Source organism: Chrysemys picta, chromosome 1 (genome assembly GCF_011386835.1).
Source record: "Chrysemys picta bellii isolate R12L10 chromosome 1, ASM1138683v2, whole genome shotgun sequence".
In the NCBI taxonomy this organism is placed as follows: domain Eukaryota; kingdom Metazoa; phylum Chordata; order Testudines; family Emydidae; genus Chrysemys; species Chrysemys picta.
In genome coordinates, this window is record NC_088791.1 from 89,795,886 (window position 1) to 89,821,751 (window position 25,866).

At 45.5% G+C, this 25,866-nt stretch overlaps 1 long non-coding RNA gene across 1 annotated transcript in view; it reads left to right on the plus strand.

Moving 5' to 3' along the window:
• LOC135974432 (uncharacterized) overlaps positions 1-25,866 on the plus strand; it is a 40,748-nt gene that overhangs the window by 1,161 nt on the left and 13,721 nt on the right. The gene's annotated exons all lie outside the window — the stretch shown is intronic.

The window sequence follows — 25,866 nt, forward strand, 5'->3', positions numbered from 1 at the left end:
TTTTGAAATTGGACATTTCAGCTGATGACACCAGTGGCCTAAGTCAGTGGTTCTCAATGTTTCCAGACTACTGTACCCCTTTCAAGAGTCTGATTTGTCTTATGTACCCCCAAGTTTCACCTCACTTAAAAACTTCCAAAATCAGACATAAAAATACAAAAGTGTCACAGCACACTTACTGAAAAATTCCTGACTTTCTCATTTTTACCATATAATTATAAAATAAATCAATTGGAATATAAATATTGTACGTACATTTCAATGTATAGTATAGAGAGCAGTATAAACAGATAGTTGTCTATGACATTTTTAAGTATCAGAGGGGTAGCCGTGTTAGTCTGAATCTGTAAAAAGCAACAGAGGGTCCTGTGGCACCTTTAAGACTAACAGAAGTATTGGGAGCATAAGCTTTCGTGGGTAAGAACCTCACTTCTTCAGATGCAAGTGAAGAAGTGAGGTTCTTACCCACGAAAGCTTATGCTCCCAATACTTCTGTTAGTCTTAAAGGTGCCACAGGACCCTCTGTTGCTTTATGAAATTTTAGTTTGTACTGACTTCACTAGTGCTTTTTATGTAGCCTGTTGTAAAACTAGGCAAATATCTAGATGAGTTGTTGTACCCTGGAAGACCTCTGAGTACCCCCAGGGGTACACATACCCCTGGTTGAGAACCACTGACCTAAATCACACTGAGAACAATAGGAGATGGTAGCAATTTTAAAAGAGGGCTTTTCTTCTTGGACTTCCAAAAAGTGAAAGTTATTTGTCAGCCTCTGTTGAAGGAGAACCTTTGCATGATGTCAAAAATGATCATTCATCCTAAAAGAAATTCTTCAAATGTAGACAATGAATGAGATTTCAGTGAGTTTTAATTATCTGAGAAGTTTGAAGAATCTGCATTAAGATTATTCAGGACAAAAAATGGTCTGATAAAGGTGCTAAATTTTTTAAGGACTCATTTAAATAATTTTAACTCAAACTAAATTGATCAATGTACTTGACTTTTCTGAGAACTTACATTCTGTATTCAGAGTAAGTGCTGTAAATTTTGGGGAAAATACACTGTATTGTCATGCATGATAGTGGCTGAATCCTCACTTTAAATGCAAAACTGAGCTAAGATTTGGTTATGATACCATGACTGTAGTTTTCTACAATATGATGTTTCTTCTATTTGGGATTTAAAAACAAAAAATACCCTCTTCTTTATGTTGTTATTGACTCTCCTTTTGTCTACTAAAAAGTAAAATCAGAAGGATAGTTACTTTCTTGGAGCTTGAATCCCTTGGCCTCCTAAGCAAGTTCTCACTACTCTCTTTTCTGTCCTGAATACATCAATATTAACTGCTAGTATCTAATGAAAATCGGGGCAGGCTTGCAGATGGAGGACAGATTTCTCCTGAAGATTACAAGACCATTGTGATTCTTTAAAAAAATACACAGCTTATATCTTAAAAATAAGGGAAAACTTGATGGTGAGGTGGGCTAGATAGTCCACTGGTGGCAGGTGAGGGAACAGGCAACTGAAGGGAACTGGGTAGTACAGTGGGTTATTTAACTAGCCTGTTAAACTTTGAAATATACAACAGATTCAAATTCTTGCCTAGTTCATAAGTCAAATGAGCTTGGAATGTCTCTTTCTCCTAGTCCTCATTAATAATTTTCACCTTAAAAACCATCTCATAATTTGGCAAAACTAGCAGCATTTGTCCATGAAAAGTCCATGGCTGGAATATCAAGATCATGGATGTCAGGATTGTGGTGCACTGACAGAGCTCTGTAGAACTCCGGCCTTGAATAGCAAGGGTTCCCCAGATAACAGCGGAAGTACACTGGCAGATCTGGGTAGGGCTGCCCAGGAATCGAATACCAGTGTGCTCTATTGATTATGAGTGCAGTGCACAGCTAAGGATGGGCAGAAAGCAGAACTGAAATAGCAGGAGGTGCTGCAGGTCAGGAAGTGGGACTGAGCTGAATTGCCAGAATTGGAGTAAGGGGGAAGAATTGGAATAATAGGAGATACTGCAGGTCAGGAATAAAGGGCAGTGTCAGAGCTGGGCTAGGAAGCCCAGCCAGGGTGGATGGGAGCCTCTCTGGGGACTCAGCCTCTGACATACATGAGCAGTAAATTCATTCTGAAATTATTAAAAATTATGTATTATTTATATGACTCACTAAAGCATAAAGTAAAAGTTGGCAGTTCTGCAGCATCTTATGTCACGTGGTGGGTGATCACTCTCCTGGGTAGCTCAATACCAAGTCTGCCAAACTGGCTCTACTTTACTTTATCCAGTACTCCCCCCTCCCCCCACCCACTCTCAGCCTCTTACAACAATGAATATATCCACCTCTTGCCTCTGCTATATCTGGCATCACTCCAGTGTTTTGTGCTTGACTGAAACAGAACACCTCAGTTAGCAATTTCCCCCTGGCTGGTTTTCTGAGATATAGTAAGTTTTATGTTTCTAGTTCAGGATTCTGGAAGTGAATTTTAAATAGTTAATATTTCATTAACCTGTGACATGCACAGACAACACACACACACATGAAAACACAAACAGACAAATTTACATATGCTCAGGCACATATACAGAGCTACATGTGCACAGACACCGACACAAAAGCCAGCAAGATGTCCCCTAGGGTGACCAGACAGCAAATGTGAAAAATCGGGACAGGGGGTAATAGGAGCCTATATAAGAAAAAGACTCAAAAATCAGCACTGTCCCTATAAAATTGGTTTCAGAGTAGCAGCCGTGTTAGTCTGTATCCGCAAAAAGAAGAACAGGAGGACTTGTGGCACAAGTCCTCCTGTTCTTCCTATAAAATTGGGACATCTGGTCACCCTAATGCCCCCACATGTACACACAAAAGTCCACAAACCATTTATGTTTTGGGGGAAATAGCGGCTTTTGACCAGCAGAGGGAGACAAATGAAAATATCAAAGACCTAGACTGGTGGTGCTTCGCCCTAAGTGCAGCACAATGTTTCATACTGTTCATACAGGGTCTTTTCAGGCCTTTTTCAGATCTCTCAGACAGGAGATGCCAGATATGAAGCGATGTGTATCCAGTTGCATGCATAATATGTTCTTCTAATTCCCCACATTTCTGAGGTTTTTGTTTCTTTCCCTACTCCCTGTAGTTACAGGCAAATATCCCAATCTTTCCCTAGATTATATCAGAGGAGATCTGACCACAGCGTGAGAAAGGTTTAATAAATCACCCCCCTGAGCGACATAAATTAAACCCACATAAACATTGGTGTGGACAGCACTATGTTGGTGGGAGAGCTTCTCCCGCCGACATAGCTACTGTCATTCACGGGGCCTGGAGTGGTTAAGCCGACGGGAAAGCCCTCTCCCCTCAGCTTAGAGTGGCTACGTTAGAGAGCTTATAGCAGTGCAGCAGTACTTCTGTAAACTCTCTGATGTAGCTGTGCCCTTAGAGATTGGGCTCTAAGAATCTGAGCCAGGCCTGCCAATATTTGAAAGCTATAAATAGGAAAGTGGTGAGACTGTGAAAATGGGAGAAATTAGAGAGACACTTTTTTAACTCCACTGAAAAACATTAGAGTGGGAAAACTTTATGTGGGGGAAAGGGTAATATTTTGACTTAAAAGGGACTGTCCCTCGCAGAGACAGTTGGCTTATATGTGCTCTGTTGTGAAGTTAAAGTGACACATTTCTCCTTATCTTACTAAATCATCTCTGTTTAAGGGTTGAGCCAGACCTATCTTAGTTTGCAGAGGAGCACTGTACTCCTCCCATTTTATAAAATGGCTCTAACATACTCCTGAAACAGATGCTAGTAAAATTATTTTGATCCTCCTCCCCTCACCCCCAATTAAATAAAACTGACTAAGTCCATAGTTTTGTTCAACTGAATTCATACATTCAAGGCCAAATTTTGCCTTTGTACATGTCCACAGCTCTGCTGTGGTCGGTGGGAGTGAAACCTGCACATGGATTCCCTAAACCTGGTCAGAAGTTTTCTGGACAAAGTTTGGTCAGAAAATGACAGTCTGTCAAAACTGAAATGTCTCACAAAAACAGTTTGGATTTGAGTCAAATCACAGGCAAGGTCCACAGTTCTGGAGCAATCCCGCCATGCACACTACTCAGGTCCAGAACAACCCTGCCATGCCAATTTCCTGGGTCTGCAAATCCAGGTTCTAGGATCTGTGGGACCAGGTGATCCCAGCATGCTAGGGCTTCCACACTGCCTGCCTTGGAGCTGGAAGTCTAAAGGGCCCGTGTGCCCTGACTCCATGGCAGGTAGTCTGGAAGCCCTGCCGTGGAGCTAAAAGAAACTTTGAAAAAATTGCTTTTGTTCCAATTCAAAACAAAAATAAAATTTGAAATATCAAAACTTCTTGTGAAGCAGAAACTCTGTGTTTTGGCCAGCTCTAGTATTCACACTCTGAGGTCAGGGGGACTAGCTCATGCATATGCGCATTCACACCCCTGAGGCTGGTAGGAGTAGCAGACACACGTTTACTCGCACCTCTTTCCCTGCTAAGATAAGGGGTGTGCTGCGCCCACATGTATTTACTCCCAAGGTCAGTGGGGGTGGCCAATGTTCTCACACCCTCCTCCCACTCAGAGGATGTGGGAGTGCCATGCACACACACATGCTCCACTTTTAAGATATGTGGACGTGGGATATGGATGCATATTCCTCAGAGGTTGGTAACTGTGACACACAACCCTCCTGTTAAAGTTAGTGGAAATAGTATAGCTTCATTGAGGACTAAGGCATATTTAGCCCCACACCCCGCCACAGCCACAGTAACTCTGCCTTGGCAGCTAGCCATAATCACAACAATCAGGCAGCCCACAGAGTCCCACTGGGCTAGTTGCAGTGTCTCCTCTTTTCTCTGGATGCTGCTGCTGCAGGAGCAGGTCTGCAGAGTGAAGTCCATCCTCCAACTCCTCCAGAGCAGTGGTCTCTGTGGGTCTGCAGCCCCCCAAATATATACTCCCCATCCTCCTCCCCACCCCCCATCTCCCCACTCAGTGCACTAAGCTCTCTGCAGATGCTTTCCTCATACATCTGCTTTTTTGGCCATGACAGGAGGAGGACCTACAAGAGAGGGGTGCACTGTATCACTTGTGATCAGGGGGGTACAGAAAAGATGTGGGGATCACTATAATCCCTGTAATCATGGTGGGGGGTTACAGAAGAGGCAGGATGCACTGTGTCTCTGTGATTATGAGGGTACAGGGTGGGGCAGAATGCACTCTGTGTGATTGGGGAGTACTGGGGTGGGGGGCAGGGTACACTGTTTCTGTCATTGGGGAAGAAGGCAGGGTACTGTGATTGGCGGATACTGGGGAGCAGGGTGTGTTGTGTGTCTCTGGTTGGGGGACAGAGGGCGCTGTGTGTCTGTGGTTGGAGGTACAGAGGGCAGGGAGCACTGTGACTGGTTGGAGGGTACAGGGAGCAGAGTACAGTGTATGTCTCTGGTTGGGGGGTGCACAGGGTGCAGTGTGTCTGTGGTGGGGGCAGTGTGCACTGTCTCTGTGGTTGAGGACAAGGGATGGGGCACTGTGTGTCTCTGTGGTAGTGGGCAGGTATGTTTGTGTCTGTGGTTGAAGGCAGAGTGCAGTGATTGTCTCTGGTTGGGAGGGACAGGGTCCACAGCATGTTTCTGTAGTTGGGAAGTACAGAGGGAAGAGAGTGCTGTGTGTCTTGCGGGGGGTACACTGGTGCTGTGTGTCTCTGTGGTGAGGTACAGAGGCGCTGTGTGTCTTTGAAGGGGTACAGAGGTGCTGTGTCTCAGTGGTGGGGATACAGGGGTACTGTGTCTCTGGAGGGATATGGGGGGACTGTATCTCGGTGGTGGGGGTACAGGGGTACTGTGTGTTTCAGGGGCACTATGTCTCTGTGGGAGATACAGGGGGGACTATATCTCAGTGGTGGGGGTACAGGGGTGCTGTGTGTCTCTGAGGGCCTACAGGGGTGCTGTGTGTCTCTGGAGGGGTACAGGGGGCCTGTATCAGTGGTGGGAGTACAAGGGTCTCTGTGGCGGGGAGTACAGGGGCACTGTGTGTCTGTGATGGGGTACAGGGGAACAATATATCTCTCTGGGTGGTGCAGGGGCGCTGTGTCTCTGGGGGGAGTACAAGAACACTGTGTGTATCTGGGGGGGTACAGAGGCACTGTGTGTATCTGGGGGGGTACAGGAAGTTCAGGGGTTGCTGCCTGTGGGAGAGGGCGAGGATCTTCTATGATGAGGTGAGGGGGGAACAGCCTGGGAGGCGGGGGCGGGGCTGGCTCCTCGGCCCAGGAATCCGGCCTGGGCCAGCTTGAGCCGGTCTGAACTGGTTTGTTGAGCTGGCTGAGACAGCAGCTGCCGATGAGGTGGCGACTGCCGCACCGGGGCTGGCTGGAAGCGCCGCACTGGATTCCAAGCAGAGGTCCTGGACCCGGAGCCTGCCTGCATTTTGGCAGCCAAGGCAAAACCCGGAGCCGCTGTTAATCGCCGCCGAGCAGCATGGAATCTGCGAAGCCAGCCGCTCCCTGGAGCCGGGGGTAGATCCGCCTCCAGTCAGAGATCCGCTCCGGGTATTGTGTCCCGCCGCCTCCTGCTGGGACTGGTTTGGGGAAAGGAGGCCTCAGGCGTCGCGTTTCAGGGAGAGCAGCTGGTGCTCTGCTGCAGTGTTGGGGGAGGGGAGCGCCTGCTCTCCCCTCCCCCCCCCATGGGTGTGTGGGGGAGGGCAGGCAGCACAAGGCAGGTCTGGCCTCTGGCTCAGCACATGATGGCATAATGCAGGAACACCATAAACACAGCTGTGTACATACATCGCCCTTTGCAGCCCTTACACAGTGCACATGGCACTGATTACAGCCATATATACCACGTGCAGCCAGGACATGCTACCCCATGGGTGTAGTGACATGCTACACATGCAAACCCCACACAGTATACAAAGCACTCATGTGCACACTATACAAGTACATAAGCTGCACACAATACCCCGCTCAGCGAGCAATGCGCACATGCCAATATATTTCAACAGCTGGAAGCTATTAAGTTAAGACATTGGGAGCTGTCTGTCTGTCTGTCTGTGTGGTATAACAGGGTGGGAATCTTACTGTTGATTCACTGAGCAGGGAGATTTGTTCTTTTCTGTAATCTTTTAAGTGTGTGTTTTTTGTCTTACATAGCATGTTAGAAAAGTGATTATAATTAGATTCTATTAGCCACACCTCTGTTTTCTTTGCACTATGAGAGATTATTGTAAATGTAAACATTAAATTTGATGTATCATAGAATAATACAAAATAAAAAGAGAAAAGTCATCTGAATCCATTCCTCTAAGAAATGCAAGTGTCTTCGCTGAAATGCAGGCTATGGTTTTGGTGATAGTTTGTTTTTGGTTTGCTTTTGTGTTTTGTCTAGATGCCAATATAATCTCTCTTCAAAAGTGCCTGGCATGATCATCTAGGCTAGGGGCAGGCAAACTTTTTGGCCTGAGGGCCACATCAGGTTTCCAAAATTGTATGGAGGGCCGGTTAGGGGAGGCTGTGTCTCCCCAAACAGCTAGGCGTGGCCTGGACCTTGCCTCCTATCCAACCCCCCGTCCCCGCTTCTTGCCCCCTGATGGCTCCCCCGGGGACTCCTGCCCCATCCAACCCCCTGTTCCCTGACAGCCCCCCAGGGACTCCTGCCCCATCCACCACTCCCTGACCCCCCCCCCCCGGACTCCCCTACCCCTGACTGCCCCCTGCCACCCCATCCAACCCCCCCTCTCATTCCTGACTGTCCCCCCAGGACCCCTGCCCCATCCAACCCCCCTGTTCCCCACCCTCTGACCGCCCCGACCCCTATCCACACCCCCACCCCCTGACCACACCCCCGAACTCCCCTGCCCTCCATCCAACCCCCCCTGCTCCCTGCCCCCATACCGCGCAGCACAGAGCACCGGTGACTGGCGGCGCTACAGCCACGCCATCCAGAGCACCGGGTCAGGCCGCAGCTCTGCAACTGCGCTGCCCAGAGCATTGCGCCGGCAGCGGGGCGTGCTGAGGCTGCGGGGGTGGGGGAACAGCAGGGGAGGGGCTAGGGGCTAGCCTCCTGGGCCAGGAGCTCAGGGGCCGGGCAGGAGGGCCTGGCGGGCCAGATGTGGCCCACAGGCCATAGTTTGCCCACCTCTGATCTAGGCATTAAAGTAAATGACAAGTGCGTTAATGCTCCTCTTATTCTCCTCTGCAGAGGATTCCATATGCTAATAGACCTCATCACTTAGTAAATGTTTCCTGATTCATTGCATTACTTTAAGTTATATTTTCTGGACAAACCCAGAACAACTGACTATAACCTGGAAAAATAATACAATTTTAGCAGTTAGTACTTTTGTTTGCCTATGTATTACTTGCATGGAGATCAGTAATATCTTTGCAACATAACAGTCATACATTTACAATAAAGTCTTGTATTCTGAACTAACAAAAATTGTTGCCAATGATGTACAACACAGCCTGCATCACAGAAAAGTCTAGGAAAGTGAACAATTCTAGATATGCACAAATTGCAGTATACAATATCTGCACATACACATTAGCTATGATCTGTACATATAATTTCTCGGGGTTTGAATGTTTAAAGTAATCCATTTGATATTATGCGCCTGAATCTCAGGGCTTGTCTACACTGTCAATTAACAGCGCTGAAACAACACACCCCTGAGCGCAGCAAGTTGCAGCGCTGTAAAGCACCAGTGTAAACAGTGCCCCAACACTGGGAGCCGCACGCCCAGCGCTGGGAGCTACGCCCCTCGTTGAGGTGGTTTTTTACAGCGCTGCACCACGACCACATAAGGCATGTTAAAGCGCTGCCAGTGTAGACTAGTCCTCATTGACATCAAGGTCATTTATACCCTCTGAAAGTATAAAGGGGTGTCGGAGCGATGTAAATGAGAATAAAGCCTGACATCTTTTTATATATTGTTCCATATTTTTTCCCTTTTTTTTTTTTTTTTTTTTCTGAGCAGATGTGACTTCTATTACTGATGTTCTTTTGTTCCTCTTATTATATCAGGCTGGAAAAGGAACATAAACTCCCCAGCAACATTTCAGCATGATAGCTAATTCGCTCATTTCATAGTAATGCTGAGCTGCAGGAGAACAGTCTTTCTTTCTCTTTATTATGTTATCTGTCCCCCTCCCCCCCCCCCACTTTTTTTTAATCTCTCCATCTGTCTTTGATCTCTTCCAGCCTGCCTTTAATCTCTGTCTCTTTCATTTCATACCTCCTTCCCCCTGATAACACAGGCTGAGGACACACCCCATCAATCACTCAATGGCTTGGTTATTTTGTTCCCCTACCCTCTAGGTGTTTATGGGTGTGCCTATAGGAGATCGTTTTGGGAAATTTCACACCATCCTACTACCACCAGTGCAGCTCCATGAGTGGTAGCAGTGGTGAGTGCTGGTAGAGACAGGGCATTTTATTGCTCTGTTGTCTAATGGTATGTCTGGATCCTATGCCACTATAACCTCCTAATGTAGATGCAACCTATACAGAAAGGAGTGTTTTTGTTGGTGTAGGAATATCACCTCTCCAAACAACATTAGTTATGTTGACAGAAGCCCTCTTTTGTCAACATAGCTGCATTTACACTGGGCGTTTTACTGTGTCTGTCGGGAGAGTGTGTTTTTTCCTCACCCTTGACTTGGGTTGCCAACTTTGGTTGGATGAATTCCTGGAGATTTCATCACATGACATAATCTTTAATTGGAGATTAATCTTTAATTCCTGGAGACTCCCAGGCAATCCTGGAGGGTTGGCAACCCTACTAGCTATGCCAACATAACTTTTATGTGTAGACCAAGTCTAATCCTGCATAGAGCAGGACCCAACAGGACAGTGATAAAAATGCCAGTAACTGTCTGTCTGAAACACGTCTACAATAGTGCTACCATAGGTGGAACATCCCTAGTAATAGTACAATGGTAGAAATTTTCTTTCTTTCCGCTTATCTAGTGTAGACAAGCCCTAGGGGAGGCGACAGAATCAGTGCATATACTGTCTTGTTCTCCACAAACTCAAGGAACCAGACATTCCTGGGCATGGACTTTTGTAGTCACCAAGATGAAGGCTGTTGGAGTTCCTAAGCACACAATGACATGGGATCCCCTGTGTTTTTCACCATGTGACTACACACACACCATTATGGCCATTTTTGCCACTTGGAATGGCAAAGTGGTGGTCAACAATGGCACGGGGCCCACTTCATTCCCCAGAGTAGGTGCAAAGTCCCTATCCCTCCCTAGCAGCATGGATGGCAGCAGAGGCCACTTCCTCCCTCCCCCAACAGATAAGGAGGCTCCTTAGTACTCCAGCATCTGGGGTACATCTGCTTGGGTATGTAGGCCAGTTTTGCTGCACTCTTCTGCTGTACTCTGTCTTCTGATGGGTGGTGCTGACAGGGAATGAGAACAGTGAATCTTGGCACTAACACTTCATTGAGATGCATAGGACAGTTCATTCCCAGAGCTATTATTTCAAGCTCTCTGCCGACTCATGCAGATAGCTCTGCAGTAGTTACACTTGGTTCAAAGCTTTTCTTTACAACCATGAAGGCTAGGAACTTACAGTTTGCCTACATGGGGAGTTACTATGCCAGGGTGTGAAGCTACAACAAACCATCTGGCCGTGTAGTAAAGTCTTCACTCTAGGACTTTCAGTGGGCTGTAGCAGCAGTGTCCACACAGAACATTACTGTGCAGCAAAGTGGTATGTGGTAGATTCACACCCTGGCTTGCAGCACAGTAACTTGCCATGTTGACAAGCCCTTTGCTTTCATTTGTTAAAATATTAGATTCTAGTGTAATCACATGACTCCAGGAACCAGGGCCCTAAGCGTGAGCATGCAGCACTTATGCGTTCATCTTGCCCTGGTAGTTATATAGTTTGGAAGGCTTGTGAGGAACACAGATGAATTAGATCCATGAAAGCCTCTAGTCCTGAATCAAGAGCCCCAGTTTCCCTGGAGCAAGGCAGAGTTTCCAGAGCTGAGGCTCCCACCACACAGCTCTAAGAAATCAGTAAACATAAAATGGAAAGAGTTAGAAAGATCAAGGAATTTACTTGGGAATAAACAGAAGTTATAAAACTTACCAGAAAAAAAATTATTAAATGGTGTGGTTCTGCCCAATTTGTTATGGGGGGAGGGAGGAAACCTCTGTCTCCTTTATCTTACAGTTATGATGCCTTGATGAAATATTTATTAGAACTGATAAAGTCAGCATTCCTGGTAGATATGACCAATGCACAAAAACTGGATATGGAGAGAATTCTGTGGATACAGAGAGAATTCTACTATGCACAAGCACCTCAAGGGATTTAAATAACGTTCTGGTAAAGCATGGGTCATTGGAAGCCGTGTTTCTGTGTGCTGCTTCAATCATAGTTTACTTTTTCTTGATTTGTTAGATTTGAAGGAGATCACCACATTTTCACAAGAAAAACAAGTTCTTAAAATCAAAACCAACATCTCCCTCTTGCCTTGAGTCTCTTCCGCACACCGCTTCCCAGAATGTTTATTTTTTGTAATATTTGGGGGGAGTGGTAGGGAGGTTGGTGATGTTGGGTTTTTGTTTTGTTTAGGACAGATATAAATAGCTCAATTTTCACACATACTTTGGAAAAAAACGTATCTTGTGGGTATTGTCACAGTTGTAAACTATAAGCTTTTGATATCATAAGTGTGAGATGACTTGTTTTTATTAGCATGAGAACAGGCGGTTAAGTGACTTGTTGAAGGTCACACTGTAAGTCATTGCCATTCTGAGTCAGGAAGGAGAACGCTGATCACTTGACTCCTAACCACCAGACCATGGTGCTTTTCTTAGATTACAATATATTTTACATTTTAAAATAAAACTAAAAGTTCATTCTTTTTTCACCTATCTGCAAAGACGAAAGAGTTCAGGATTTCATATCTCCTTAGCCAGAGTTGGGAATACTACAGGCGCCTGAATCAATGAATCAGTAAAATATTCTACTGTCTGTGCCTCTAGTGTTATCAGCTGTTACCTAGGAAACAAAGAGCCCTGAATCTGGGTCCTGACAGGTAAATGAAAGAGCTGTATTGTCCTTTTAACATGCACATGTATTAGTAATTTTCAAGTCTGTATAAACATTCTGTAAATGATTTATTTAGGGTTGTTAACACCCACAAAGGAGCTTGCCACCACATTTAATATCCTCAAGTCATTTCAGGTTTTTGAGATATAAAACTGAGGCCCTACTAACCTGTTGATTGTTAAACATTTTTTGTGGCATTCCCCCTTCCCCCTGAAATAATAAGGGTGTAAACCTAGTGTCTTGGCCAGATTCTTATTTGGGCAATAATATTTGGTTAACCTTAAATTCCTACTGCCTAAACTAATATGTCCTAAACTGTTTTGTAGTGTTACAGTGCAGAACTAAACAGCTATTGTATTCTGCCCCAGAAGTGGTTGCATTATAATGGTGCATGAATAGACACAGCTGGATACAAGAGAGTGACCAGTCCTCCCCTCCCCAAAAAAATTCTGATAGTAGGGCTATCTGTAGGATTTGTGGGGTTCTGTGCAAAGTAATGTGCAGATCTCCATTCATTTCCCTCCCTAGAAGAATTTCCTCCCTCAGTTGCCTGCCATTTACCTTCTTGCAAAGCTTTGGTGACCATCTCTCCACCAAAACAACAAGGAGTCTGGTGGCACCTTAAAGACTAACAGATTTTATTTATTAGTCTTTAAGGTGCCACCAGACTCCTTGTTTCTTCGGATGCATAGAGTGAAAGTTACAGATGCAGGCATTATATACTGACACATGGAGAGCAGTAACTCCCTGCTCTCCATGTGTCAGTATATAATGCCTGCATCTGTAACTTTCACTCTATGCATCCGAAGAAGTGAGGTTTTTACTCACGAAAGCTTATGCCCAAATAAATCTGTTAGTCTTTAAGGTGCCACCAGACTCCTTGTTGTTTTTGTAGATACAGACTAACACGGCTACCCCCTGATACCAGACTCCTTGTTGTTTTTGTAGATACAGACTAACACGGCTACCCCCTGATACTTGACATCTCTCCACCAGGACAGATTATCTGGGAATTCAAAATGTACTCAGCTCCTGAACCTGACAAATATTGTTCATTCTGACTGCAAGACTTTCAAAAGTGCCAGTTTCTCTTTAAGTTTATGGCCAAGGATAAATGATCCTGTTGTCCTGCCTGGAGGGCGGGGGGGGGTGGGGAACAACCTGTCTGATATGTCTGTCTGATATGAGCCTGGAGTCTTCCTCCCAACCATGCTGTTTGTAAGGGCTGGATTTCTCTTGTTCTTCAATGTTGACCAAAGTTCTCCCCAGAGATTCAGCTGAATTTATAGGGCAGAGACTCATTTACAAGCCACACACCTACCTCACTCCATGCCCCCTTCACATCTGTCTCAAAGTGAACCCTAATGATAAAGAAAAGTTTCAGATTATGCTCTAATATAACAAAAAGTGTTCCATATGTAAAAAATGGCATGTGATGGGATATACAAACTGTGACACTAGGGAATCTGTAGAATTTATGAATTCGCATTGATAACACTGCTCTACAGCCAAAATGCTTCTGAAATAAATGTAGTCAAACTTTACTAATTCTGGGTCACTGAGAACGAAAATGATGCTTAAAATTGTTGATTGGCTCTAGTTTTCAAGATATGCTATTGGGTCAGTATATACGACCCTTGACTTGGGAATGGCGGAGGATAAGTGAGTTATAAAGGGAAGGGATCTCAATTTAAACCAGAAATGACTAAAATACATCTTTGACTGGATCTATGAATAAATCTATGACGGGGTTTGGACAGTACTTGCTTTTTAGGCAAAACAATGAATGATGCACTCTGAAGCTGGTATTGCGTCATACATGCTATGAATTGCATCATGTTATTCCTAGAAGTCATGGATGATGCAATCATAACAAAGCTTACATCACTCTGCTGAACAAATTGCCCTATATCAGCTCTAGAAATCATACAGTGTCGTGCTCTCTTATTTGTCAGTGTTTGATTTTGCAAAGGGACACATTTCTGTTTAGCCAAAGTGAGTAGAGATGCCTCGTACTTGTGTGAACAGTGCAGATAACTTCTGCTATGTTCGTGGTGAAGTGACTTTTGCATCACAAAAGCGCAGTATAACCACTATGGTTAAGAAAGCCTATCACCTTTTTTTGGCTGCAAAATTGGAGATCGGGACAAGAGGTGGGCCCCACACATATGCTGCAACACTTGTGCAACAAATCTTCGCCAGTGGTTGAACAGGAAAAGGAAATCTATGCCTTTTGCAGTGCCAATGATTTGGAGAGAGCCAACAGATCATACCAGCAATTGTTACTTCTGCATGGTGCCTCCAGTTGGGAAAGGTGTGTCAAAGAAGAAGAAAGTGGACTGTGCATTATCCAAACATTCCATCAGCTATACGCCCGGTACCCCACGGAGAAGGACTGTCGGTTCCTGATGCACCAGAATCATTCTCACTTGAGTCAGATGAGGAAGAGGAAGGGGATGAAACTTCTGGTCCTGAACCATCAATGTCACAGGACCCACATTTTCTCCCATCCTCCTCCTCTGAACTACACCTCATAACACAAGGTGAACTGAATGACCTTGTCAGGGATTTGGAACTACCCAAGAGTAAGGCAGAGCTGTTGGGCTCCAGACTACAGCAGTGGAATCTCCTGGCAGGTGATGTTAGGGTTTCCATGTTCCGTGACTGTCAAAAGGATCTTGTCCCATTCTTCTTCATGAAAGGTGATCTTGTAGCCTGCAACAACATCAATGGTGTGATGGCAGCCCTCAACATCGTTCATGATCCAGATGAGTGGAGACTGTTCATTGATTCATCGAAGATGAGTCTTAAAGCTGTTTTACTGCATAATGGCAATGTTTTGCCATCAATTCTAGTTGGTCATGCAGTCCATATAAAGGAAACCTATGACAACATGAAACAACTTTTGAGGTGCATAAACTATGACCAACATCAGTGGCAGCTTTGTGGCGATTTGAAGGTTGTTGTTCTCTTGCTTGATCTGCAGACTGGATACACAAAGTACTGCTGTTTTCTCTCCGAATGGGATAGTCGTGCAAGAAATTCCCACTACATCAAGAAAGATTGGCCGCTCCGACAGTCATTGGAGCCTGGGAGGAAAAGTGTTCAGCATCCACCACTTGTTGAATCAAGGAAGATTTTGTTACTACCCTTACACATCAAGCTGGGTCTGATGAAGAACTTTGTCAAGGCCATTGACAAAACACAAGCAGCTTTCAAGTACCTCCGTGGAAAATTTCCAAGGTTAAGTGAAGCTAAGATAAAGGAAGGTGTCTTTGTTGGTCCTCAGATTCGTGAACTTCTTTGAGATGATGCATTTGACCATGCACTGCGTGGCAAGGAAAAGACAGCATGGAAAGCCTTCCAGTTAGTGGCAATAAATTTTCTCAGAAACAACAAGGCAGACAACTACAGGTTTTGATTCATAATAAATTTGATTTATATAACCCTTTTGCTGATTTTTAAAGTGTTACATAAACAGGACAGGTGAAATATTATCATGTAAAGCAACCATAAACACATGAAAAGACCTACGTTTACAATTTATGATTAAAACTCTACTTTCTACACAATATACATAGACATAAAATGTAAAAAATATCTTAGAAACAGTAGCCAATCAGTTGTTTTAATTGTCATATTTGAATTCAGCACATCAAAATACATAATAAATAGCACATTTTATCTCTGAAGCAGACGACTTCTCAAAAATTGTAGACCAGTGTAATGTGAAGTTGTTATTTAAACTGCTGTATCATCCAATGTCCCTATGGCTGTGTATCCACCTTGGGCTGGCAGGAGCTGTATCACCTACAGACCAGACTAAGAACAATGGAGAGCACTTAATTTTAAAGACAGCACTCTGGCCAATACATAGAGATGCTGAGGAGATTGGCTTTAGCTGAGCTGGAGCTGGGAAAAGTCACTTGCTCCAGCTTGTCTGTAGGGAGCCCTGGGTTTGCAGAGTGGAAAGTTAGCAGCAGCAGTACAAAGACACCAAGATGGTGGTGCCAGCCTTTAAAAAGGGCTCACAGCAAAGACTGTGGGGAGACACACAGAAAGTTTTAGTCAGGAGAGAGGAAGGGTCCAAGGTCCAAGTATGTAGCTGGGGTGAGAAGGCTCCATATGTCAGGCACTGCTGCTGAAGGACCCTGACCCCAGCATAAAGAATGTTCTGGAGTGGTGAGGAAACAGAGGCAGGGAAATGCATGTAGAGTTTATTATTTTTTTTATACATCTATGTGGTTCTCATGAAATTAAGGGCTAGTCTACACTGGCAACGCTAAAGCTCTGCCATGGCAGCACTTTAACGTGCCTTGTGTGGTCGTGGCAGAGCACTGGGAGAGAGCTCTCCACGAGGGGCGTAGCTACCAGCGCTGGGAGCACAGCACGGTCTACACTGGTGCTTTACAGCGCTGAAACTTGCTGCACTCAGGGGGTGTTTTTTCACCCCCTGAGTGAGAAAGTTGCAGCGCTGTAAATTGCCAGTGTAGACAAGCCCTAAGTAAAGACCAATGGTTGTAGAATTCTGTGCAGTCTGTCTGTGTTATGTGTTACACTATTCACGTGCCCCTTGAAGAGGTAAAATGTGGACCCTATGGTTGGAATTCATGGAAGAGCATGTGTTTAAGCTACAGTGGGAGTCTGAGGAGTCACCACAGGCTCTAGGGACTGGGCGGTGGGTGCTAGATGGGGTCCTAGATAAAGAATCTGCACCTCACAGTCCTAGAAGGGCCAAGATAGCAGCAGTGCCTGGACATTATTCAGACACTGGAGGTGTAAAACACATGGGATCTAGTGGCTGGCTCCCCTCACAGCAGTCTGGGGAGTGGTCGAGAGGATGCACTCAACTGAATCTGTGAATTTTTTTCTGATGTGTGTGGGGTGTGTTAAATGGCTGCATTGGGCCCCTCCCTGTGGCCTGTGAAGCAGGTGTCAGGCTTCAAGGGAGGTGTAGTTGTGAGGCCCTGCAAGCTGCCAGGGGCCAGGAACAAAGGCCTACCAGTCTTGTGGAAAGGTAGGCTTGGCAGGAAATGATTGCTTTGTTTGGTCACCAATGACTAACTTAGGCTTGCATGAGCCCAAGTGCGGCAGAGAAGTGTTTGCTTTCTTGGTACACTGCAGAGCCCAAGAGAGGTGAAGAGTCTGTTGAGGACTGAGTCCGGAAGGGACAGAAGAATTTGTTTCTTTGTGTTTATTTTGGACTTTGCTTGCCCCAGGAGGGGTGGAACTTTTCAGTGACTAGCCAGAGGGCTAAGTCACTGGTTCTCAACCAGGGGTACATATACCCTGAGGGTACACAGAGATCTTCCAGGGATCTAGATATTTGCCTAGTTTTACAACAGTGAAAACTAAAGGTTTAAACTGAATGCATCTGTCAACAAGTGCAATTCCACTCTACAGTCTGTAGAGCACTTAAAGATCCTTTGGGGGGGTGAAAGGAGCTTTATAAATATAAGATATTATATGTTCTGAAGAACTGGTGTTATAAATTCATCAATACAAATAAATTATAGATGGGACTGGTAGCACCACTTATTAGTAAGGTTGCCTGAAACTTCTAATTATAAGACCCTATTTTCTGTTGTTTAAAACTGCCAAATTTTAAACATTTGGACTTAAATTTTTCATGCCAAGTGTCTGCCTCATGCTGAATCTTTTTGGAAAATTTCAGCCAAAACAATTAAGCCATTTCTGAGAAAGAGGCCAGGGAAAAAAAGGTTTTGTTCATGTTAAAAAATCCTGGGAGCTTTTCCTTTCTGAAGTTCCAGCACCCTCACGGTCTGGAGCCATGACGTGACATTTTGCAGGGGAAGTGGCCTTTGTATCAGGAATATGCCTTTTGCCATCCCTGTGAAAATCTACCGAAGTTGCTCAATAGAAATTTGCTAGAGCTTTGCAGCTAAAAATTCTGAAGATTCTGTCCACATGCTCTCTCAGCCTGGGGCTGAACAACAGACATGCCAAACCCACGAAAAAAATGCAGAAGTTGGACTTGGTTTGGGCTTAATTTGCTTGGTAGTCGCTTGTTGGCTAGTTTTTGGCTTGTAGATTATTGCTTGTTTGGCTTGTAGCTTGTTGCTTCTTTTTATGATCGGCTCCCAGCAAGGGGGGGCAAGCAGGGGCAAGGTGGGGAGAGAGTCAGGGATGCACAGCAGGCCCACCACAGTCCCAGACTGCACACCGGGGGGATCTAATCACATAGAGTGTTGGGGTTCTTAGGGATTGGCATGTTTTGGCCTTGTTTTGAAATGGGATTAGCTTGATTTTTGGTTTATTGTGAAAGTTAGCGTGCTTATTTACCACATGAAAGTTGGCAACTGTGCTGAGCAGAATTTTCCCTGCAGTTGCAGCTCTGGGCTGGGCCGGGGCCAGGCACCAAATCCGAAAGCTGGGAGGCTGTCTCTCCTGTTCTTTCGAAGACCTCCCTCCCCACTGGTAATAAGGGTATGTAGGAGGAACCTGCTGATTCAAATGCAGAGGGGACAGGATCTGGATGTGGAGTGGGCGAAGACAGTACTGGAAGTGGGAAGAAGAGGGGGACTGGGAGATGGTGTGGGGGAGTTTGGAACTGGCTAGATATGGAGACTAGGACTCTAGGAAGGAAAGTGGGGTGGAGAAAATTTGGAAGTCGCTGGGCAAGGATACTGGGAGTGGGGGGTATGGAGTAGGAGGGGTCAAGATTGGAAGGAATGGGCAGAAGTAGGGTTACCATTCGTCCGGATTCCCCCGGACATGTCCAGCTTTTTGAGCTAAAAATAGCGTCCAGGGGGAATTTGTAAATGTCCGGACTTCCCCCTCTCCCCCCCCCATGCAGAGCGCGCGCGGCTAGCAGGGCAGCCGGCCGGATGGTGCCACTTATATGGGGCTCTGACAGCCAGAGTTCACTCCCTCCCTCCCTGCATTTGCAGGTCGTCTCTGGCAGTCTGGAGCTCCTCCCCCGCTCCTCCTGCCCAGCGTGCCGGGACGAGAGGCTCAGGTCGTTCCTGAGCAAGCTCACAGAGACATTAGGCGAAGGCCAACAACAAGGGGGCCAGGGGGTCGGAGAAGGGGCAGGGAGGTTCTGGAGGGAGCAGTCAAGAGACGGGGGGGGTCGGGAGTTCGGGGGGGCTTTCTGGGGGTGGGGGTGTGGATAAGGTTTTGGGCAGTCAGGGTACAGGTAGGAGGTAAGGTCCTAGGGGGTATTTGGGGGGAGTCTTAGGAGGGGGCAGTTAGGGGACAAGAAACAGGGAGGCTTCGGTAGGGGTGGGGTTCTGGGGGGCAGTTAGGAGCAGGGGTCCCAGAAGGAGGCAGTCAGGGGACAAGGAGCGGGGGGAGGGTTGGGGGTTCTGAGGGGGGGAAGTGGGAGGGGCAGGGGCGGGGCTAGGGCAGGATGGGGCGGGGCCAGGGCAGGACAGGGGCGGAGCTCCTCCCGTCCTCTTTATTGCTTGCTGAAATATGGTAACCCTAGGCAGAAGAGTCTGTGCCCACTAGAGATCGCTCCGTTCCAGAGCCTGGAATAGAACCCATGATTTCTGAGTCTCAACCATTTGTCTGCGGTCAACAAATATCTGTGAAATCCACTGGTGAAGTAGTGCTGGTCTACAAAGAGGATGACAACCTACTATTATCAGTAAGGCTACAATTTAGTCATGGGTATTTTTGGTAAAAGTCATGGATGGAGCACGGGCAATAAACCAAAATTCACGGCCCATGACTTGTCCGTAACTTTTACTATATACCCGTGACTAAATCTTAGCTGGGGTGGGGGGACTGCTCTGGGGGCAATGCTGGGAGAATGCTGCTTTGAGGGGGAAGGCTGGGGGCCAGTGGCACCAGCTGCCTGGGGCCACTGAGCAACGGCTGCTCCAGTGCCCTTGGGGCCACCCACCTGCCGCTGCCACCCACCTGCCACTGCTCTTGCGACCTCCAGGACCGCTGCTCAGGTGGTCCTGGGGCCAACCGCATAGGCAGCTGCTCGGGTGGTCCCTGGAGCCAGTTGCCCAGGGACCGTCTGAGCAGCACCAGTGCGGCTGGTTCCGGGGCTGCTCCAGGAGTGCTGGTGCAGCTGGCCCTGGGGCCGCCCACCCACCGCTGCTCCGGCCACCCCTGGGACTACTGCTTGGGCAGTCCACGGGGCCATCTTCCCTGGGCCTGCTCCAGCAGCGCCACTGAGGCTGGCTGTGGGGCTGTCCCAGCATCTGGCTGCAGAGCTGCTCAGGCAGCAGCCAGTGTGGCTGTCCGCGATGCCAGCTGCTTGGGCAGCCCTGGGGTCAGCCAGACCGGCCACTGCAGAAGTCATGTAGGTTACAGAAAGTCATGGAATCCGTGACTTCCACGACCTATGTGACAGAAATGGAGCCTTAATTATCATTTATCCCTTTAGCTCAAGTGGCAGAGATCTGTGCAGTAGATCTAACAATCCAACCCTGCTGACTTATGTGGATGGCAACATGATGCTGGAAGATTTCATGGCTAAGGCAGTTGAATGCTGCCCTGGAGAACTGGATTCTATCCCTGTGAGTTCCACAGAGTTCCTGTGTGATGCTGGACAAGTCACTTAAAACAAAAATCAGATGTAGCCACGAATTGTGTGTTCCCATTTCTGAATGCCTGACTTGAGAATCTGGGGTTTTATTTGCAGAAATAATGAGTACTCCCAGTTACGTTTAAAGTCAACGGGAGCTGTGCCTTGAACATATAAAGGGATGTATAATGCTAAGTATGCTAAAAGTCAGGTCCATGGTATCTGAAATTGGTCCAACCTAGAATTAGTGGATGGATACCTTTTCCCTTAATTTTGCTCTACCTCAGCTCCTCATCAGTAAAATGGGGATAACATCGCCATTATCTGAACATAAAAGAACTAATGGCTGTGAAGAACTCAGACACTATAGTGATGAGTGCCATAGAACAGACCGTTAAGTAACTAATAAATCTGTCTGCAGAATAGTGTTTGAATAGTGTGCTGTAAATAAGGGCTAGAGCTACACCTTGAGAACAATGAGAATAAAAGGAAATATTGAATAGCTGCTCATTAGGTGAGCACTGTCCATCCTGGGCAGTGAATGAGGCAGGGGTACTGCAGGATGTGATCATGTAATTATCATAATGGAAAGGCCCCAAGAGGGCCAAATTAAGCTTGCACAGGCAACCTTCATTCTTGCACTTCCTAACTTACAAGTTTTTGGCTCTGTGACCTTATCATTATTGATGTAGTTTTTCTTGTCTAATATTTATATTAGTGTGGCTGGACATCTTCAGTTACTCAAAATATAATACAAGAACAGATATGACACCATTAATTATTCAGTTGTTTTTCTTTCTGTTGCATATGTCTGCAGAGCTGCCATTAAATCCTTATGAGTTGCATGGGTGGAAATGACAGTCTGGTTAGGCCTCTGAAAACCCATACGTTTCATGAAACATTCTAGCTTTAAAGGCCACATGCCACTTGTGACTGCTTTTCATGCAGCTGCTGCAGAGGTAAAAAGGAGCTCTTGCCCACCTTCCGTGAGGAACTCTGGCTTTGGGCCCTAGGAAAAGAAGCCAGAATCCAACCCTTGAACCTTCTTCACTCCTTTCCAAGATTGCTTTCTTCACTTTCTCCCAGGCTAAAATGCCGTCAGTTGAATAGTTAACACAGTCCTTTGGGTTCCTCCACTCAGGATGTGACCTTAGCTGACCTTCTAACCAAACGAAATTATCCCTCTTTTGAGGTACTATCTAAATAAACACAAAATCCCCAAATAAACAAACTTTCCCTTCCCAGGAGTTATTCTTTCCAGTTGTCTGGATCCATGCAGGCAGGTCCTGTAAAGTGCCTTAAGTCCACTCTGTTGCCCCACCTTTTATTTACCTAATTTGATAGGTACTTGTTGGGTATATTTTTGATTACTGCTGGTCTTGTAATACTACTGATGAAATCAGATCTGGTGTTGAAAGGGATACTGAAGCGGGAAAGAGAGAGCCTTTCCTATCTAGATTCAGTTATCTATGGAAACCGAGAATTTTTTTAACTTTGAAATCCATTTTCTAGGTGACAAACTGTGCTTGAGTTACATGCTGGAAGCATGTTATTATACTTGGAAGATCTTTCCCTTTCTCTCTGTTTACACTGCTGGGATTTTTTTGCAGATCCTTTGTTAATCTGAGCTGTTTCAGTCAGGTCGTGTGATAATTGATTATGAACAAGTCTCCTGAATAACTTCGTTAGTGTTTGGTCCAGCTTGTGAATTTAGGGTTAATGCAAAGGAATGTGTGTCCTTTCATTTATCTTGCTTGTCATGTACACCATATATTGTTGTCCTCACTTAGGACACTGCAGCCCTGCTAGCTGTTCACCACTTGCTCAGAATACTTTCTCCCACTCTTCCACCTCCTTTTTTAATCTTTTTTATAAGCGTCAGGAGGCCTCCTCAGTTCTCTTGTGCACAAAACTCTGACAGTTTCTTTGTTACTAGTATTTAGAAAATGTTTTGTGGAGTCTTCCCTTGGCGTTTTAGTCTTCAGGAATAGCAATCCAGGCATGGTATCTTTAGAGAAGGAAAAATTACTTACCTGTAATTCTGCATTTGATTGGGTTTCTACTCCACTTTCCCTGCACAGCTGGGTGGTGGAAATTTCTCATTGACTTATTTTATTTTATGGGCAATGTATCATGTGCATATATAATATCTTCAGGGAACTCTACTTCCCACTCATTGGGAATGGAAGGGTAATGTTCTAGAGCAGCGGTTCTCAAACTTCATTGCACTGTGACCCCCTTCTGACAACAAAAATTACTACATGACCCCAGGAGGGGGGACCGAAGCCTGAGTCCGCCTGAGCCCAGGTTGGGGCCCAAAGCTGAAGCCCAAGGGCTTTAGCCTCAGGCAGGTGGCCTGTAACCTGAGCACCACCACCTAGTGCTGAAGCCAAATCCTTAGCCCCGCTGCCCCAGGCAGTTGGGCTTGGGCTTCAGCCCCAGGCTCCTGCAAGTTTAACGCCAGCCCTGGCGACCCCATTAAAACGGGATTGCAACCCACTTTGGGTCCCGACCCACAGTTTGAGAACTATTGTTCCAGAGGGCCCTAAAGCCCAGGGGTTGGTCTGCCCACAAGACAAATTTACTAGTGCTCCAAAGAGCCCAAAACCTTTGAGAGTGAGTGAGGTTGCTGCCTGTTTTGTGCTCCTGAGCCATTTGCACCACAGCAAAAATTCAGTCAAATAATATCCTAGGAAAAGTAAAACTAATACTACTGAAAATGCTTCCCTCTCCCCTCCACCTTCCCTGATAGCAAAATTCTTTCCTCTGTTTTTTAGTTTAAATCTTACCAAAAAAATATCCTCCAGCTGAGCTAAACAGGGGAAATGTCAACCAACAGGCAAATGTTTGAGGACGTTATGTCCGTTAAAACATTATTATAATTGAAATTGTTTTGCAATCTAACTACCAAGCATTCCCAAGTATGGGCTATAATACAGATAATCATAGTTTATAAATAAAGGGGCTTTCCAGAAAGCATATGGACTAACAGTATGACTTTGTCAGAAGCCCTGAGCACCCAAAACTCCCATTCACTTCAATTGGAGTTGTGGTCACTCCTTATCTTTGAAAATTGGGAACTAAGGAGTTATGAGAGAGTGACCTATGAGGAAGAACTAAATATATGCATATTTATTGAAGAAGGTCCCAGTTCAGCACAGTACTTAAGCACTTGCTTAATTTTTTAAACATGTGAGTACTCCCATTGATTTCAATGGGACTTTCAACTGCCTACAATTATGCACAGGTCTAAGTACTTTGCTGAACTGGAGCCTACCTGGCAAGTATGATATGATGACAGTCTACAAATATTTCAACTACCTTTAAGGTCCTGGAAGGGGAGAAGAGAGCAGAAAAATAGAAATGCTGTCAGCGTCACCCCTTTTAGATAACAAGGAGGCAGTTACAGGAGTCAGGGAGCCATGAGGGTGAGGCATTGTGAGGGTCTGACAGGGAAGGGAGCAGAGATGGGAGGTGGTGTAGAGGAAGCAGAAAGGAAGGAAGAGAATGGAGTAGTAGTGGGAGGCCTGAGAGGAAAGGGGTGGGAGCAGAGATGAGGGTGAGAAACAGAGGGCTTGTTTATAGTACCAAGTTTTGTTGACAAAACTTATGTTGACACCCAAAAGTCGACAAAACAAAAATTGCCAAAGGGTGTTCACACTTGCTTCCTCTGTCAACAGATCATGTCCACATTGGGGACACCATCATCGACAGGGTGAGCAATGCACCGTGGGTATGCATCCCACAGTGCAGTGTTGTGGGAAGGAAGAGCTGATCGCTGTGCATCTTGGGATTCTCTCCCAGTTCTCCCACAGCCCCCTCAGCTGCTGAGAGCAGCATCATGAGTAGCTCTGTGAACTCTCTGTGCTGAGGAATGGCAAAGCAGCACAGCAGTCTGTCCCCCTCCCCCTGCCGCAGCAGTCTGCCTGCCGCTGTGTTCCTTGTGCAGGGCAGAACAAGGGCATTCCAATGATTTGCTCTTTGTTTGTTCTCCAAATGGAGCAGCACACAGATACTTCACAGAGCTTTGAAAGGGGAGGGGCACATGCCTGCAGAGCAGCAGAGATCAAAACACTGAGCAGAGCAATGAGGGCAGGAATTGTGGGATATTGGCGGAAGCCAGTTTGTTCGACAAAACAATCAGCAGTGTCTACATTGGCTCTTTGTGGACAACAAAGGGAGGGGAAAAGACAAAAGTCTCTCATGGTGTGGAAGTTTTTTGTTGCCAAAACTGGGCATTTTTTGCGATAAAAGTCCCATTGTAGTGTGTACACTCTTGCTGTTTTGTCGCCAAAAGCAGTTTTGGGCGACAAAACTTACCAGTGTAGACAAGCCCTGAGAGGAAGGTGGAAAAGAGATGTTAATCTAAAGAAATATGAATTGAGAGGCTGAGAAAAAGAAATGGGCAGACACTAAACTCTTTGAATGAAAGAAGGAAGGGCAAATCATAAACTTGGGTGATACAGAGTAAGTTGAATTTTTAGGGTCTGATCCTGCAAAGATTTACTTACATGCTTAATTTTAAATGCTTGAGTGGTCCCTTGAGTTAAATTGGACTGCTCGTGCACATCAAGTTAAGCAAATACGTTAGTGTTTACAGGACCAGGGCCTTATGTTCTATAAAATTCACAATAACATACAACATATATCCTATACATCCCAACTCTTTCTATTTAGGAGGTACACTCTGTATTTATTTTTTCACAATACAAATATCACTCACTCCATGCTTCCAAAAATCGTTCAGAGACCAATGCAATTTAGTGGAGTTAAAGGATGTATTTCTATTTTTGTCCTCAAATTTCTTTTACAATTAGAATCAATTGTTACTTGGTACAGTCATGAATAGGAGCTGGGCAGGGTATCTCAGAATTCACATGTGGATGAAAAAAATAATGTGCTTTAGTGTGTTACGTTTTTGCAATGTGAATTATTGAGTAAGATATTAAAAAGTATATGTACAGTTCTGAGAGAAAGCTATGTGCCAAATGAATCATGTGGCTCATTTAGATTTTGTAAGTTACTGTTTTTATTACAGGGGCAGAGTTAAGGTTGGTTGAGTGATGTTCATGGGGAATTTTTCTGATTAATGGTGTGCATATGCTGGATGTTAGGGTTGGTATTGTTTTTGTAACTTTATATTGTTAGTTTTTAATGTTCAGGGTTTTTTCCCAGATGTGTTCAGGTACATCTCTTGAATTGAGCTAAGAAACCTTCAACATAATTTTAAAAAGTTTTTCCGTTAGGCTGCTCTAACTCATTCC